We start from the raw sequence: 16,988 nt of genomic DNA, 5'->3' as shown, positions 1-16,988 counted from the left end.
AAACTCAAGCATTTTTAAATGAAATCAACTAACTAGTTTTGATGTAGAACTTTATAGACGCTCACTACATTTTCTGACTGCATTAGCAGACATTTCAGCTTAATACAAGCTTGTAATATCTTAAAATATAAGCTTTTATTCAGACTTTTCAGCTGAATGTGGCTTATGTTTAGAGAAATGAGAGGCTGCTGCATTCTACTAGAATTTTAAACCACTACACTTGATAAATGCTGGTTGTTTGTCTCTACATGTCAGCTCTGGGATTGTCAGACCAGTCCAGGGTGTACCCTGCCTCTTGATTATTGACAGCTGGGATCAGCTCCAGCCCCCTACAACCCTGAACGAGATAAGCAGAATAGATAATAAACTGAGGAACTCAATAAAATTTGAGTTTTTGCAGTGTAAAGGTTAGGTTCTTATTGGGGTGAGCTCTCATACATTGAAACAGTCTCTGCTTGGGGTAATTTTTCCACCTGTCCTGTTCCTGCTGGCTTTTCTGTGAAGACATTTTAACCTTTTTGAGTCTCAGCTGATATTTCAGGGCTTCCTGTGAAGGGAGAGTCTACCAAAATAATGCAGAGGTCAGACTACATGAGCTTGTTTTCTGTCATGATGGCCACTGTTATATATAAGGCGACCACAGAGCCATACACTTACGCTGCGACTTTACCCACAGACATGAAAAACTACATGGTGTTATCTAACAACAGTTGTAAAAATATTAGAAGTAAGAGATGCGCAGCAATATGATACTCAGAAAGGAGAATGTAACTGACCACACTTTATTTACTGTACTGTACTGTATTTCAGTCAGGACCACTATGTCAAGAAACACATGATTTGCAGCTATAAGTATTTTTCTTTATAAGCAGTAATCAATAAGCGCTTATTGCAGTTATTAATATTTAGCAGAGGAGAGAAATAGCAAAAAAACCCAGAGCAGACAATGACAACAGAATGACAAATATTGAGTCAGAAACAGAGTAAAGGAGGAGCTGGGGTGGAGGAGGGTTGCAAAAAAGTTGCTTGCAGAGGGAGCAGCAAAGAGAACCAGGCTAGAGCGGTTTAGATATGGCAGCATGAGTGCAATTTGCATATAGCATTGATGTGGAAAGCATCAAGCAGGAACGGCACATGTCCCTGCCTTGCCTATGCAGATAAGGACCTACCAACCTAAGGCCCTGTCCACACAAAGACGAATTCAGGAATATACGCAAAAGTTTTTTGTCTGATCGGCGTTTCATCCACATGGAAACAGCGTTTTGGGAGGCTGTAAATGCTACTTGTGAAACCAGGTCCCAAAGTGGCAAAATCTGTAAATTTGCTTACCGTTTCCTCTCCGTGTGGACATCCAACCACATCTTTCTTGAAATGATCACACCATACATAGGATAGCCCACTTACGCCACATGCACGAGTCAAACCAAAACAACAATGGCGGATTACAGGGTCGCGTTCATGCTGCAGAAGCTACTGAGCTTATTATGGCTTTTACAGCAAAATCTGATGCTTCTTTACCACCAAGGCGAACAACATACACCAGACGTTCTTAAATCTACCGTGGAGAACAACCAGAAGGGCAAACAGGAGAAAGTTTGTGGCAGTTTTCTGTAATCTTTCTCTCTCTTTTGGTGCATTTCTGTAGAAGTGTTACAGCCAGGGCTTTACATTAACTTTTTTGCTCACTGGCCAACGTGGCTACTTGTTTAGGAAAAGTTACTAGCCACTGAGCATTTCCGCTGGCCACAGTTGTGTTGACTGGAAACTATGCGTGACATTGCAAATTGGGTATGTCCGGTATAAGATGAAACACATGCTCCATTTCCTTCTTTAATAGACACTAAGTTTATACTAATATAAAAACATCAACTTTGAATTAACATAATTTAAAAAAATCAGAAATGCAGCTGGTTTCATCTAAATCTCACTCAGACAAATATCCATCAGAGAATGCTGAGGTTGTGACACTGATAAATTCCACTGGCCAAAGTGGCTAGTTGAAGTCAATCTGGTACCTGCCACAGATGAAATCCACCCGCATTTGGCTAGTTGGCCAGTGTAAATGTCAAGCCCTGGTTACAGCACCACTTACTAGCTTGGCATATATACTACAATGTTTTCAGTGGTTCTGTGCTGACACGGACATTTCCTGAAACGATCCTGTGTTCACGGAAAACTTTTTTTAAAATGAAACAGAAATATATGTTTTCGTCTCCATGTGGACAAAGCCTAAGGCAGGGAGAAGAGTAGCAAAAACCCAGAGCAGACAATAATGTTAGAATGACACTGATGACACAAGCAGATTAAGGAGGAGCTAGGGTGGAGGAAAGTTTCAAAAAGAGCAGCCTGCAGAGGGAGCAGTAAAAGAGCCTGGCTAGAGCAGTTTAAATATGGCAGCATGAGAGGGTATAGCCAATAGTGTTTATAGAAGCAAATCAGCTGGCAGTCAGCTGATGAGGATGTGCATGGGATCAGATGATCTCAATTATATGGCAGTGCTTGACTGTGGCCTGCCTGAAATAATGCTCAGTTTGTTTGTCCATACAAACATTATGATGAGTCATATGCTAGCTTCATGCAAATTCTAACAGCAGTTATGCTGAAGTGTGTGTCTGCTGCTTCTTACAAGCATTTCTGTTTTTTTCAGTCTGATACATCAATATTTACGGACTCCTTTTAGGTGATACTGATATCGATATTCTAAATACCTAAAACTTCTGTCCTTAAACACAATTGAAAGTTTACGGAGTGAGGATAAAGAAGGAAAAGACTGCAACTCACATAGGTCTGTTGGTCCTGCCTGACTATACTGATATCATGCTAATAATATTGTGCATCTCTTAAACTTTTCCAGTAGTTTCATCTTGCAGCGCCAACTTTATCATTTTACTTTTGCTCTACCAATGGCTTTGTTTACATCTATGACTTGAATGTGCAGAGTGCTTCGTGCTCTTGTTGGTCAATATCACAGATGTGACGGCAAAATCGTAGAAGGAAAGCAGAAAAATCAAACATGCTGGGAGGTTGTGAGTTGTCCCAGGCTTGGCCTTCATTGTCATTCACTTTGAAACACTACAAGGGATAAAACAATCTACTTTCAAAGCCAGTGGATCCCTAAACCCTACGACTGCTGGCTGTATTCATGCTCAAACATGTAGTCTGACCTCAGCTTTTGATAGGATGAGATCTTACTTAGACGGAGGACTGCTTATTGTCTATTTTTCTATTGGAAGCACATGCAAAATGAATATTTTTACAGCTGGTATGAAGTCAAGGAATGATTGCGCCCAGCCAAGACTGTTTTAAATGGAAATGTAGTTGTAAGACAGTCATGGGAAAATGTGAACCGACCACTCCAGTTACGAGGAATTCTAAAAAAAGCTTAAACCCACATTTTTTCAGTTTGTTTAGTATCTGCATACCAGGACTCCGTCATACACTTTCCATTAGTGCTCGGTCTGCATGATTTCATCCACAACCAAAAAAGTGGAGACAGTTTGAGTCTAAGTCATTGCCTTAAACTGTTGTTTTAAGTAGATTTTACTACAGTATTTATCATTGATTATGTTTTACCAAAGCAATATTTATGTGTACTCTTATCAGGTCATATAAATGTAATATAGTGTAATAGATTTAAATGTTACTGAGTATTTTAGGGCCTTTGTTTAGCTGATGCTCTACTTTTTGTTGCTGTAATCTTCTGAGAGGATTATTTTTCTAAGTTCAGTTAAAATAATCTGCCTTATGTGTTTTTTGTGCCCATGTTTGACCTGTTGGCCATCACTCAGTCTTAACAGGAAGCTGTCACTGATCACATGAGGAGGAGAACATTCAGTCCTGGTTTTTAGAAGATGTCTTCTTTGCCAAATTTCCCACTGGGCCATCATGTTTAGAAATGTGCAATAACGTTGGATCTGTTTTCTTGCAGTAGCCTGAAGCTAACTTAAATAGTTGTCTTTATTTTTTATACTTTTATTTTGTGCATGTCCGTGGCGACGAGCTGTATTGTGTTGCAGGATATCTATCATTGGTAGTGAAGACAGTAAAGTACATCTCATACTGAGGAGAGTGCTATTTGTGTCTTGTTTGCTATGTGGATGCTGCTGTTGGCAGAGGGTGGTGGTGTGCTGCAGGCTCTGGGGAAGCTGAGGGTATTTTCACAACATAATTGCAGCTTGAGCAACGTTTCCAAAAGCAGGCTCATGGGTCCCCAAGGACTTCAGAAATACAGCTCAGAAGGGACGTCAGATTCAATAGAAGTAAAAGTCCAACATCTGAAAAAATCTCAGCGGAAACGGGTGTTTTCTTACAAGAAAATTGATCTTAAAGATGCAGAAGATACAATGAAAATATTTATAGAATCAACCCAAAGTGCTTTTTAGTTAAAACAAAACATTTATGACTTTATGAACATTGACAGACACAGTCTTATGTAAAATAATACATTAATATAGGAAATTTTAAAATAGAAAATCAAACATTCAGTATACAAATTATCGATATGAGTTTCCAAGAGTGGCTGGAAGATCAGACATCCAGAGAGCCGCTGCTGCGTCACATCCAAAGGAGCCGACTGAAGTATCTCAGGCATCATATAAGGATGCCTTCTTGTTGCCTCCCTGTGGAGGTCTCCCAGGCAAGACCCAGAGCTCACTAAAGAGATTTTATATATATTCCTTCTGGCCTGAGAACAACTTGAAACCCCCCAGGAGGAGATGCAGGAGAGAGGGAAGTCTTTGTTGACTTAACCTTGCTTAAAACTGGATAGATAAATAAAACTGATTTAGGGTCTTTGTATTGGTCCTATAGTGTTTCAGTGCTCTCATGTCCCTGAAACAGTCTTACCTTTCCACTGGAAACAAATTCAGCAACTGTTATTATCTAACCAAAGTGAATTCTGTTCAACAATCTACCCCATGACATCTTCTTGAGGATTTAGGCTCACAGTTTGCTCTGTTTGTGTCAGGCTGAGCACTAAGCTGCCCTGGGAGCCCCCTGGGATATAAAATGGAGAAGTATATTGAGCTATTAATCTTAAGAAGTAATAATTGCACTTTAATGTGGAAGCCTTGAGAGGTTAGGCATCCGTACAATTTATTTTACTAAGCATTTCCTTGCTAATTAAATTTAGTTGTTTTTATTTTAGCTGAGCTGAAAATTTATGCCAATTTGGAAGTGCAAAAATCTAAAGCTAAAGCTAACATAGCTACAGAAGCTATGTAGTTAAAATTACTATGTAGTTTGATGTAGCTAAATTTGCTCTAGCAACTTGAGCTTCAGTAAGCATATCTTAAGCTAATGTAGCTAAATAAGCTATGTAGATAACATGTTGTGTTGCAGGATGTCTCATGGATATCCATGAGCTTTAGCTTTAGCTACATAGCTTCGTTATCTACTTAGCTTACATAGCTAACAGTGTTACATGAGCTGCATTAAAATGTTTACTAAGCTGTATTAGATGTTTTTTTAATCAAGTTTTTAACATTTAACTGCAGTATCCTAACCCTTACCTTAACTCTTATTCTAACCTAACTAAAGTTTTGGCGTGTATTTCCATTTCGTTTCCTAGTGACCGTCTACAAGAGAGGTTGTCTGAGGTCTATAGTCTGCAGCCAGACCCCTCTCAATTTTTGCAGATGTGGACAGCAAGTCTGCAGTGCTGCATGGTATATGACACTCGCATTCAGTTAGGACATGTGCTAAAATGCCTATTTTTGGGGGTGCCAAACTGGGGGGTTGGGAGGGTTGCATTCTGGGAAATGTAGTATTTTGTGGTATTGACACAAAACAACTGACTAAAAGGGTATTCTGGCCTAAAATATAATCAGTCTTTGTCCAAACTGGCTCAAGCAAGCTTGCAAACTTTATAGAAAGGCCAAGCCAATTTGTTGAAGTGCTCCTTAAATATTCTGCAAATGACAGTGTGGTAGCATATGGGTTTACCAGCTCTCCTGGTTCTCTCTCCTTCTGCATGGATGAACAATTGCTCCTTAAACCAACATTAGAATTAACTGGGGGATCCCTGCCAGGAAATCTCATCAGGTTGAGCTTCCTGGTGGTTTTGATGTGGGTCTAAATAAAGCTTCCGCGACAATGAATCATCCTTTAAAAAGATGTATAATGTGTGAGTGTTTGATCTCCAGAGTACAGTGTGGTGTTCAGCCCACAGAGGAGGAGTGGGAGCCTCCACAGACAGCCTGTGATTGGCTCAGACACAGCTAACTCCATTTTGGAAAACAGCTGTTTGAAGACACAACCTCTTTTTTTTCCTCCCTCTCTCGTTGTTTTCCGACGGGTATCCTGAGAAAAACACCCAGGCTTCAAACGCTCTCTCCTTCCTCCTTTTTTCATCCACAGCAGCCTGCGTGCTTCAGATCTGCGTTTTTGTCCGTCAGCCAGGAAACTTAACTGGGGATCCATGGTGTTAAATTTCCATTGTAACAAGTGGATAACAGGAGGCGACCCTACCAAGGTTAGTGGCTGTCTTTTTACTCTAATGTCTGCTGCTTTTAAATGTGGGTTTACCCCTTTGAAAAAACAGCCTGGTTGTTTTATTTCAAAGTCACGAAGCGGAGGTTTGTACGTGATTTTCGTGAAGCATTTTCCCGCTGTCGTTAGACAATGCGTCTCTACGCAGAGCCGTTAGTGTCAACTGAAAGCCACCAACGGCTGAAAATAACGTATCTTGGTCACTCGGTGTCAGTTAATTCTGACCAAAACAATGAATGCCAACGACATTCTCTTTTTTTCCTCGAACGACTGAGGCTTCAAGTGTGTCCATTATGCTAGTCGCCTGTGTCTGTGTATGTGAGAGCAGTTTAAAGGACTGGCATGCTCGTCCTTCCCACACATTAGCTGCTGTATTCAGGGGTAGTTAGCTAATGACAGCTTGGATAGCATTTGAAAGCTCTCATCTCCTCCTCTTATCATCAGTGGGTTTTTTGTATGCTGTCAATGTACATATCCGCCCCCACCCCCCGCTCCCATTTAAATCAATGGTGGGAATTCCGTCTTTTTCAGAGAGCCAGATACAGAAGAACCAGTGGCCAACAAGGGTGAACATGCTGCGACTATTAAGATTCTTTTGGTCAAACGACGAATAAAAAAAAAAACAAAAACATACAACCCAGGAAATGAATATCCAGTTAAGACAGCATAGGTGCTCCACGGCTCTGGGGTTACTAATGGGATTTTAGTCGAACATATTTTATGCAACTAATAAAATATTTATGAGATTTTGGCCACCTGTTGGAAAACAAACCTCCATTGCTGGGTGTTCTGAGAATAAACATAGTCCATTTTAATAATAATAATTTAAAAAAAAAACGTTTATGTGCCCATCATAAAAATGCCATTTTGACTCTGAGCTTATGCCTCAGTTTGAAACCTGTGCTCATCAAGGTCGCTACTTCTTCACCAACCAATCAAATTCAAGAAGGGGGAGGGGCTTGCTATATCAGCCTTGTCAACAACAATTGCGGTGGAGAAACTTATTTTTGGGCCTTTGTGTTAACCTCATTTTTAGAGTGCTTATTACCAGCTTTCCTTGTTGCTATGTTACAAAAATATGAATCCTGCTTTCCCTGGTAGAATCAGTAACATTTTAATTGGCTCAATGTGCTTCATATTTCCATATTTCAAGGAAATATCACACAGAAGACATGCAGACAATGTAAAGAAATCCTGTCTTGAAACAGGTAGCAGCTGCAAACCTGACAGTTTTTCTTGAAAAAAATCAAGTCAGATCAGGTTATCTTCTGCTATCACCAGAAGTCCCACCCCTTCTTGATTTTGATTGGCTGGTGTAAGAGAAGCTGATGCTGAGGGTGTTTTTTTTCTGCCTAGGCTGCTGAGCACTCAGAATACTGGGCTACATTTATTTTGAGGAGGGAAGGACAATATTGGATTTTTTGCCAATATCAGATATGCCAGTATTTATATATTGATTTTAGTCAATACTGATATTGATACTGAAATTCAAATCTGTATTCCAGACCTGAAACTTCAGTCCTTTGAACTCAATTTAATGTATACGGATGAAAAAATTGAGTACTTATAACACACTTAAAAGACTGAGAAAAAGACCTCAGCTGGTACAGGTCTATTAGTCCAGCCTAAAGCTTTACAAATTTATTAGTACAAATGGCAAAATTTTACAGTTGATATATACACTTACTGCCTACTTTATTAGGTACACTTTGCTAGTACTGGGCTGGACCCCTTTTTGCCTTCAGAACTGCCTTAATTCTTCGTGGCATCATTTCAATAAGGTGTTGGAAACATTCCTCAGACATTTTGGTCCATATTGACATGATAGCATCACACAGTTGCTGCAGATTTGCAGATTTCGACTCCACATCCATGGTTCGGATCTTCCACTCCACCACATCCAAAAGGTGCTCTACTGGACTGAGATCTGGTGACTGTGGAGGCCAATGGAGAACAGTGAACTCGTTGTCATGTTCGAGAAACCAGTTTGAGATGATGTGTGACATGGTGCATTGTCCTGCTGGACGTAGGCATCAGAAGATGGTACACTGTGGTCATAAAGAGATGGACATGGTCAGCAACAGTACTAACAATGCTCAGTTGGTACTAAGGGGCCCAAAGTGAAGAAAATATCCCACCATCACCAACCTGAGCTGTTGATACTAGGCAGGATTGATCCATGCTTTTATGTTTACTCGAAATTCTGACCCTACCTTCTGATTATCACTGCTGAAATTGAGACTCATCAGACCAGGCAACGATTCTTCCAATCTTCTATTGTCCAGTTTTGGTGAGCCCGTGCCTCAGTTGCTGTTCTTAGCTGACAGGAGTGGCACCTGGTGTGGTCTTCTGCTGCTGTGGCCCATATGCTTCAAGGTTTTCTATAAATCACAGAGATCTAAATCTCAGTAGATCAGCAGTTTCTGAAACACTCAGACCAGTCTGTTACCAACAACCATGCCACGTTTAAAGTCCCTTAAATCCCCTTTCTTCCCCATTCTGATCCTCGTTTTAAACTCCAGCAAGTTGTCTTGACTACATCTACATGCCTGAATGCATTAAGTTGCTACCGTGTGACTGGATGATCAGCTATTTGTGTTAACAAGCAGTTGAAGAGGTGTACCTAATAAAGTGGCTGTTGAGTGTATATGCTTACACCTATTTGTTTCCTTTGGATAGTCATCTTTGAATCTTCTGTTTGCAAACACCAAAGATAGCATTGGTACCCAACTTGGCTAATTTTCACATCCATACGTCAAGTTTTATTTGAAGTAGCCAGTCCATACTGTCCTTTTTTTAAAACTTAGGGACAAGCCACACTTGTTTCTTTGTCATTTCCTTCTTTTCGGAGCACAGTACAGCTAGCTTCACTTAAATGCTTCTGTTGTAGCTGTGATTGACAACTCTTGACCTGCTGCTTGTAGTGTTGCCAGCCTGTCAGCAAAGACAGGATGAGATTTTTGTTGAATAGTCTGACAAGACAAAAAAAAGTGGTCTGATCTGGCATTAAACTGCTTAATATTTGGCTTTAATCAAAGAAATTTCACCAAGAAAACAGTGTCTTAGCATAAAAAGCAGCTTTTTATCTGGACATTTTTCCCTTAAAAAGATGAGCCAGATTAGCGTCTCCTTCACTAATGTTGACAAAAGTGATATTAGAATTCCTGGCCCCTTCTTTATTTCAATTTGTTCGTTGGAGAGAAGTTCACCCGTGTTCGTATGGTTACTATTTTCACCTCACAGGGCTGTGAGCGTGGTGACAAAAAGAAAAGCCACTAAGGGTATTTTTGCACTGAGGATGCTCAGCACCAAACATGCCGAGCTGCATCAGTTTTGTGTCTAAAATTGATGCTGCTCTTACAAAACATGGTGTTAGCAGTGCCTACGCATCAAGCTTTGCTCTCAGTGTATTACCAGTAAGACATTTCTGTATTGTATCCTGATGAAGGATCACCCTTTTTATAATGCTTTGTATCAGTTAACCATTAAAAAAGACAAAAGCAGGCTCTGCTCATTCACTTGAAGGGGCTTTTAAAGCAAACTCCTTCCCACTCATTACCATTTTCAACACAAACAGTCTTCATCCTCTGTTTCCTAACTGGATAAGATAACGAGGCAGCGATGACAGCAGACTTTCTCATGCAATAATCTGCCGCTGAGAGACGAAGCAGCGTTTGTCAATAGGGGGGAATTTCTGCAATAAAAAGACGGGGCTGGAATTAGATGATTGTGTTTAGAGAGGGACTCAGCAGCTGGTGGGGAGCAGCCTGGACCCCCCACTATGTGTGAGTATTGCTGGGCCGAGGCCAGCGTTACTGGGCATGAGCACTGGTGAAGATAAACACTGGCTCCTCGCCTGTCTGTCGTGCTTTGCTTCACTGTCGACTGCCTGGCTCAATGCAAACCAAAACAGCGCTCTCGCCGGGCTCAGTGAGTGCGAGAGTAACGTGTAATCTAGATGTTAAAAGAACAATTGTGCAAAAACGCTCAGTGTACCAGTGAAGGGATAAATACATGACATACGACCTTCATTCAGACTGGGCTGGTTTTGAAAGGGACAAGCTTAACGGGATTGTTTGCTGATTTTCAACCTTATCTCTATTTATTGGAGTAAGGTATGTGGTACTAAATCCGCTTTCAGTTGTTGCAGATGTGCTCTGTGTCTCTGGAGCACATCTGGAAAATCCGTTGTCCTTCCAGCAACGGCTCTGCCATTTGACAGAGTTGGTAGCACAGGCTGTGCCAGCTTGGATCTCCAGCTTGAGCTTGTATTAAAAATATTCCTCTGTCAATATCATCCAGTGAAATATATTTAATGTTACCCTTTGTGTCGATTTTATTTCTTCCCACCATGTAATTCTTCACAAATTTAATGAGGACTAAAGCAGATTCATCTCATGTTTGGGCCACAGGCGCTAAGGCCGGACAATTTATCAGGATTTTAATATCTGCAAGAAACATCTCAGTGGTCTGAAAAAGAGGTCTGAAATAAATCAGGAATTTCATCCAAACAAGCAATGTTTTATCTCTCAACCATTTATTTTTGCTTTTGGGTACAATGAGTGTGCTTTCATTCCATTCTGATGCTATCAACCAAAACTTATGGTAGTTATCAGCTGCTGTCAGATTAATGGGGTCAATTCAGTGGAGAAAAATGTGGGAAAGTGTTGCATTCACTTGAGAAAATGTGGGAAAAAGCTGTTGTTTTTGATTAAATGAGGTAGTTGACTTGCAATCTCAGGAAATTCTGATCTGATTTTTTTAAAGCCTCTGTTTTTTTTTTTTTTGTTTATTTGAAACATCCACAGACATTAATAAATTGTAAAAAAATCACCAAAGCAGATCGGTATAACTAATAATAATAATAATAACTATTTGTATAGCACCTTTTAAAACAGAGGTTTGCAAAGCGCTTTGTCAATAAGCAGAAACACAATTTTAAAAAAGCATCATAACACAAGCAAAGAACATAAGACAAAACCGCATCAGCAGGAGAACACATGAAAAATAAAGCCAGCAATGTCACTCCAACATCATAATCATCCTAGTTGACCCATTACAGAGCCTGAAAACATGTTATTATGAAACCTTGATATATATAATTCTAGAATAAAATTAAAGACCAAGAATAAAAAATAAAACTATAAAACCCAGAATAACCTAGATGAATCCAGGCAACCCAGGAACAAGCTACATAAAATGAGACCTAAGGACCAGAAATGTAAGAGCATTAAAAAAGAAATGGAATATGAATCAAAGCAGTAAGAGGTAGAATAAAAGCAATTAAAATGTGTAGAGATAAATGAGTCATAATACAAAAAAAATAGAAAGCTAGTAGTGGTAAAATATTAGTCACGATAAAATCATGATGAGAGAAGAGATGCGGTAGCAATAAAAAACTAGCAAGGTAAAAATCAAAGCAGAGAGGAGCAGACATAGAAGCTTTAAGGTAAAATTTCAGAAAGCAGAGGAAAATTTAAAAGAGAAAACTGATAGAAAGAGGGAAGATGCAAGAAAAGACATTAGATGACATCACATAAAAGCGAGTTTATAAAATGAGCTTTAAGAAGTGATTTAAAAGATGTCACTGATTCTGTATGCCTTATCTCCTCCAGCAGGTCGTTCCAAAGTCGAGGCGCCCTGACAGAGAAGGCCCTGTCATCTTTAGTCCTAAGCCTCGACCAAAGCTAACATGAACTCTGTGGTATTTCTTAAATCATCAGATTTTATATCTTTATATTGCAGTATTGACCAATGATAAAGTAGACATATCATCACTTCTCAATATTTTGGCACATTCATTTGGGTATCCAAAGTCACATAATGTAAAACAAGCCAACCCAGTCCTTTGTTTTTAGTCCACTTGTGTTCACGTCAGATTCTGTGTCCATGGTGACATTTGTCGTTATAATAACACCTGCTCCCCACCTGGTATCTCCACCTGTAGAGCCCTACAGTCAGGAAGCACACAGCTGTACTCGTGTCGACACCTCCCATGGATGAGAGGGGCAGGGTCAGAGGAAGCTCTTTGTTGAAGAAGAGGGACCCATGCAGACCGGCATCACCTTTGGCTAATAGGTTCTTTACAGATGATGCCATACAGCAGCGAAGTGATTTCTTCAGAAAAACGCTACCAAAGCAAATTTTTTTTTTTAGCTTTTTACAACTATACTACAAGTTCAAAGTGTGAAAATAATTTTAAAAATTAATCTACTTTTCAGTCAATCAATACTTTGTGTAGTGTAGATTTATGACCAAAGTTATCTCAAGACACTTTACAAAGAGGGCAGGTCTAGACTGTACTCTTTGTTATGGCCTATTGTAACATAGACCAGCGTAATCACCTTAAGCACAGCACTAAAACCAGATTTATGTTGCCCATAGCTGTGCTGGGGATGGAAAAGGCTAGAAGGAGGGGTAGGGGTGGGAGAAAAGCAGGAAGAAGGGAGGGACAAGAGAAACAACAAAACAGCAAATGAAAGACAAACTTCTGGCAGTCATGGCCATAAACTTATCTTCCATCTTGTAGGAAATGGCTATCTTTTGTGTCCTGAAAGTAATGAAGTTTAAAAAACACAGTCACGGCAGCAGGCAGGAATGAAGAAAGCTTCCCTCTTAAGCCTTGATGAGCGATGTAACACAATTACATATGGTTCATTACCATAAAGTGTTTCCTCAGCTGATGTCTGCCCAGTCTTGCTCACTGTGATGGGAAATCCATCTCTTTTAAGAGATCTGGATCATTTGGATCAGCTCAGTAAAGTTGGTTGTTTGGCTCCCAAATGGCTCTTTGTTTTGTAGCAGTTTTCCATTTTGAATGTATATTAAAAAACAGCAAAGGATGGAGGATAGGAAACTGGCACTCAAACTGCAGCTAGCTAGTGTGGCTAAGCCGTTTTGTAGAACAGGCTCGTTCATGAGGTGTATACAGTTGAGAAAATATATCAGTGTTTCAATTGAAAGCATGTTTGTGACACAATCAGGATTTTTTAGATGTTAAAGAGGCTCAGCTAGCCACTTAGCTCAGTAAAACACTCCTCAAGATGCTAGAATTTGAAATAAGTCAGAGTCATTTGAGATATTGTTCACCTCCATGCTGGGAAAGTCAGTTAAACTTTGACAAAAACAAACACTTGCTTGTACAGTACAGGGATCATACTCAGTGTATTATTTGATGATAATTGCAGCACACAGGTTCATTTAGAGGTGTAAAGTTCCAACTTTCCTCTGCTCTCATTCATTCCTAATAGCTGTTCCCCACTTCCTGCCCCCCATCAAGCATTTGGGATTACCCACTTGCAAACAATTTAGATGCTCCGTATTGTTGATTTTCTTTGGCAAATCATTTTCTTTCTGGTTAAACGCTAATCCCAATAGTGTGTAGTCCCCTAGTATAGACAACACTCAGGAAAAAGTCAAAATTTAGCACTATTTTATTAAGACTCAACCACAGCAGCTGCAGGTAAATGCCATGAAGGTGGTTTGCAGAGTGTGGCTAACATTAGCAGTGCTAGCACCACCAGTCTACAGTCCTCCTTGTAGGTTTTCATCCACACCCCTACTGAATGTCGTCTCTCATTGCTTCGATTGTATGACACGGTCTATGTTCAACTTGATCTCCATCTACAAGATCAAACAGTGCTAAACTACCCTGATTCTACAAGACGCTATCGGTCTCACTGTTGTTTATATTGGGCATCAACATTGTGGTAGCAGCAAATAACTGGAGCTGCAGGGGTTGGCTGCTGCACTGACTGGAACTGTGGGCCTGAATTGATTTAAATGGTTAGAAGATGAGGTTAACCAACTTAGAATTCTGGTGTCTACTATCAGGAGACATTTGTTTAGCTTGTTGATGATATGCGTACTCACTATCACTTCAAGGCTTTTTAAAGGTCCATGGTGTTGTCATCTAAAGTAGAACCCTTATCTGGAAATTAAAAGTTTTTTTGCACCCTGTAGGTCTATAAAAATCCAAAGCAGTTTCATATGACAAAATAGTCCTTTAGGGGGACAAACTAATTTTGATTTTCAGCATGAATCTCACTCTGCTGTGAAGCAAAGGGGAGGGAATAAAAGAAAGCCAAGGTGCTACCTGCAGTTTCCTATGATTGGTTTATCTGTACTGTATTGACGGATTGGCTAATAGTGTGATTGCCTGAGGAAAAGAAAACTTGAGGTGTCAGTATTTGCACAGAATTGCAACGGTGTGCATCTTGGCATGCTACAATGATGTCTCTGCTTTGGCAGATTGACACTTTCTAATCCTCAATGATCTAAGATCATTGCAAACCCTTAGGCTCATCACCATTCCCAGGAGTGTAAGACACTAAAGTCTCATATTCAGATGGCTTCCTTTGTCCAAACCAGCTTTGACAAAGCCAAAGATGAGTCTTTAAGTGTCACAAATAAATAAAATCTGCAAAAATTAATTTTCAAAGGCTGAAATAATCTTACACTTGAAAGATTTGTTTGAAATATGACTGTAATGGTCATCCAATAGATCTAGATGCCGTTTCATTCTGTTTTTATCCACTAATTGTCCCAGCTCCACTTTAAAGGGCTCTCCTTGAGAAAATTGTGTCATTAAACAGCATTTGATATGCTTTATAATGATTGCAAACATGCATGAAATAGCAGATGAAGCCATGGGATAAATCAAAGGCCAAAGCCTGTGAGATCTGTACCGTCTGATGTACATGCATCCCCTTCTATGGAATCCCCCTCTGCTGTCTTGAGTCCTCTTTTCGTACCAGCTCACCAAACATGGTCTGATATCCTTCAAAATGGCCAGGGGGGTTGTGTGTACGTGTGGGATCTTGGATGTGTGTGGAGAGCAGCCAGAACAGAGGGCGCAGTGAGGCAAGAAAACCCACAGCTACCAGACAGGCACACGTGCCCTGCTGACCTTGAACAGAGCCCTGCAGAACCCTTTCTGCTGTGTTTCAATCAGGGATCGAATCAGGTCTGCAGAGAGGGAGAAAAGACAGACCAGTCTTTTTTTAGAGCTCATGTTCGACTAGATCTTTGGCAGAGGGTCGGCGTGCATCATTCCCCCTCCAATCTGTGAGATCGGTTATGGAGAAAGCAGGCAGATCATCAGGAATCAGGTCAAACTAGTGCAGGTTCTGAGTCTCTGCAGTGCTGCATTAGCAGCAGCGTCCTCTTCCTCCTCCCACAACTCCTTCAGTAAATATTAGCCCTATCTGCTCCTGCTGAGGGCTGCCAACACTAACATGATTATCCTGAGAACATTTGGACCCCTGTATCCCTGTGCTGAGAGTCTGCGTTAAGTATACAGATGGGGGTGGGACGGTTGCTGTGTGGATGTGACTGTCAGTTGTTTTCCCTTAAGTGGTCTTCAGATTTTCTGTCCTGTCAGGGAGTGTTTTCATGAAGGTTAAACACGCATCTCTCTATGTGCTGTAGTCAACATCCAGGATTTAATCTAACTTGAGATGAGGCTGTTCAATATACCCAGTTTTTAAGATGTATTGATATTTATTCTCATATAAGTTATGCTTAAAGACAGCATAGTTAATGTCAATATGGTTTATGTTGATAAGAAAATAGATGACTGGCCTGATACAGCTGAAATGAATAGTCTGAATAGATCATTTTCAGTTTGTTTATTTATTTAATATAAGAACATTCACATTATTGGTAAAATCAAATTAATAGAGATAGATGGTTGAAAACATGGCAACCAAACTAGATGTTGTAGGCCACATTCACTCAGAGTTCCGCTAAAAATTGAATTATTTTTAATTCTGAACAAATTTTTTTGTTCTGACAACTTTTTGATGACCACCACCGTGCACACAAATTGACAAAAATGACAACGACAGAGACTGCAGTATACATGTCAGGCCAATAGTTGGCAGTGTGACTTCCTTCACAGTAGTGGAGAGTTGCAAACGTTAAAAAACTGTCCACGGTCTAGGGATGCGCACAGTGAAATGGTTAAATGGTTAAATTTAGGGATGCACGATATTATCAGCCAGATATCGGTATCGGCAGATATTACAGAAAAAGGCCAAATATCAGTGTCGGCAGATATCAAAATTTTTGCCAATATTTACATCCAGTATTTTGGCTGTGCATATCAGCGTATATCAATGGTAAGATTTGGCCATAGATACTAATAAATTAGTGGCGTTTTAGGCTGGACCATCAGACCTAGATGTAAGTTGAGATCTTTTTCTTTATTCATTCTCATTCTTTAAACTTTAAAGTGTATTTTAAGAAAAAAAAGTTTGCTTCTTTTTCCATTCTCAAGCTTAAAATTGTGTTCAAAGGACAGAATTTTTAGTTATGTAAAACGTATTTAAATATCAGTATTGATATCGGTATTGGCTAAAACAAATCTATAAATATCAGCATATCGGATATCGGCAAAAATCCAATATCATGCATCCCCAGTCAAATTTGTTTAGCAAATCAGCTGGCATGAGATTTGCGAGTCAGTTAAACAAATTAACCATCATTTTTTATGAACA

At 39.9% G+C, this 16,988-nt stretch overlaps 1 protein-coding gene across 1 annotated transcript in view; it reads left to right on the top strand.

Moving 5' to 3' along the window:
- Window positions 1-6,233: 6,233 nt before the first annotated feature.
- pkig (protein kinase (cAMP-dependent, catalytic) inhibitor gamma) overlaps window positions 6,234-16,988 on the top strand; it is a 56,099-nt gene continuing 45,344 nt past the window's right edge. Inside the window, exon 1 of the mRNA XM_041798417.1 lies at window positions 6,234-6,472. The gene's annotated coding sequence lies outside the window, so the exon portion shown is untranslated. The remainder of the gene's footprint in view (window positions 6,473-16,988) is intronic.

This window comes from Cheilinus undulatus, linkage group 11 (assembly GCF_018320785.1).
Source record: "Cheilinus undulatus linkage group 11, ASM1832078v1, whole genome shotgun sequence".
Classification (NCBI taxonomy): Eukaryota; Metazoa; Chordata; class Actinopteri; order Labriformes; family Labridae; genus Cheilinus; species Cheilinus undulatus.
The sequence above is the reverse complement of the archived record's forward strand: the minus strand, read 5'-3'. Positions and strand labels throughout refer to the sequence as shown.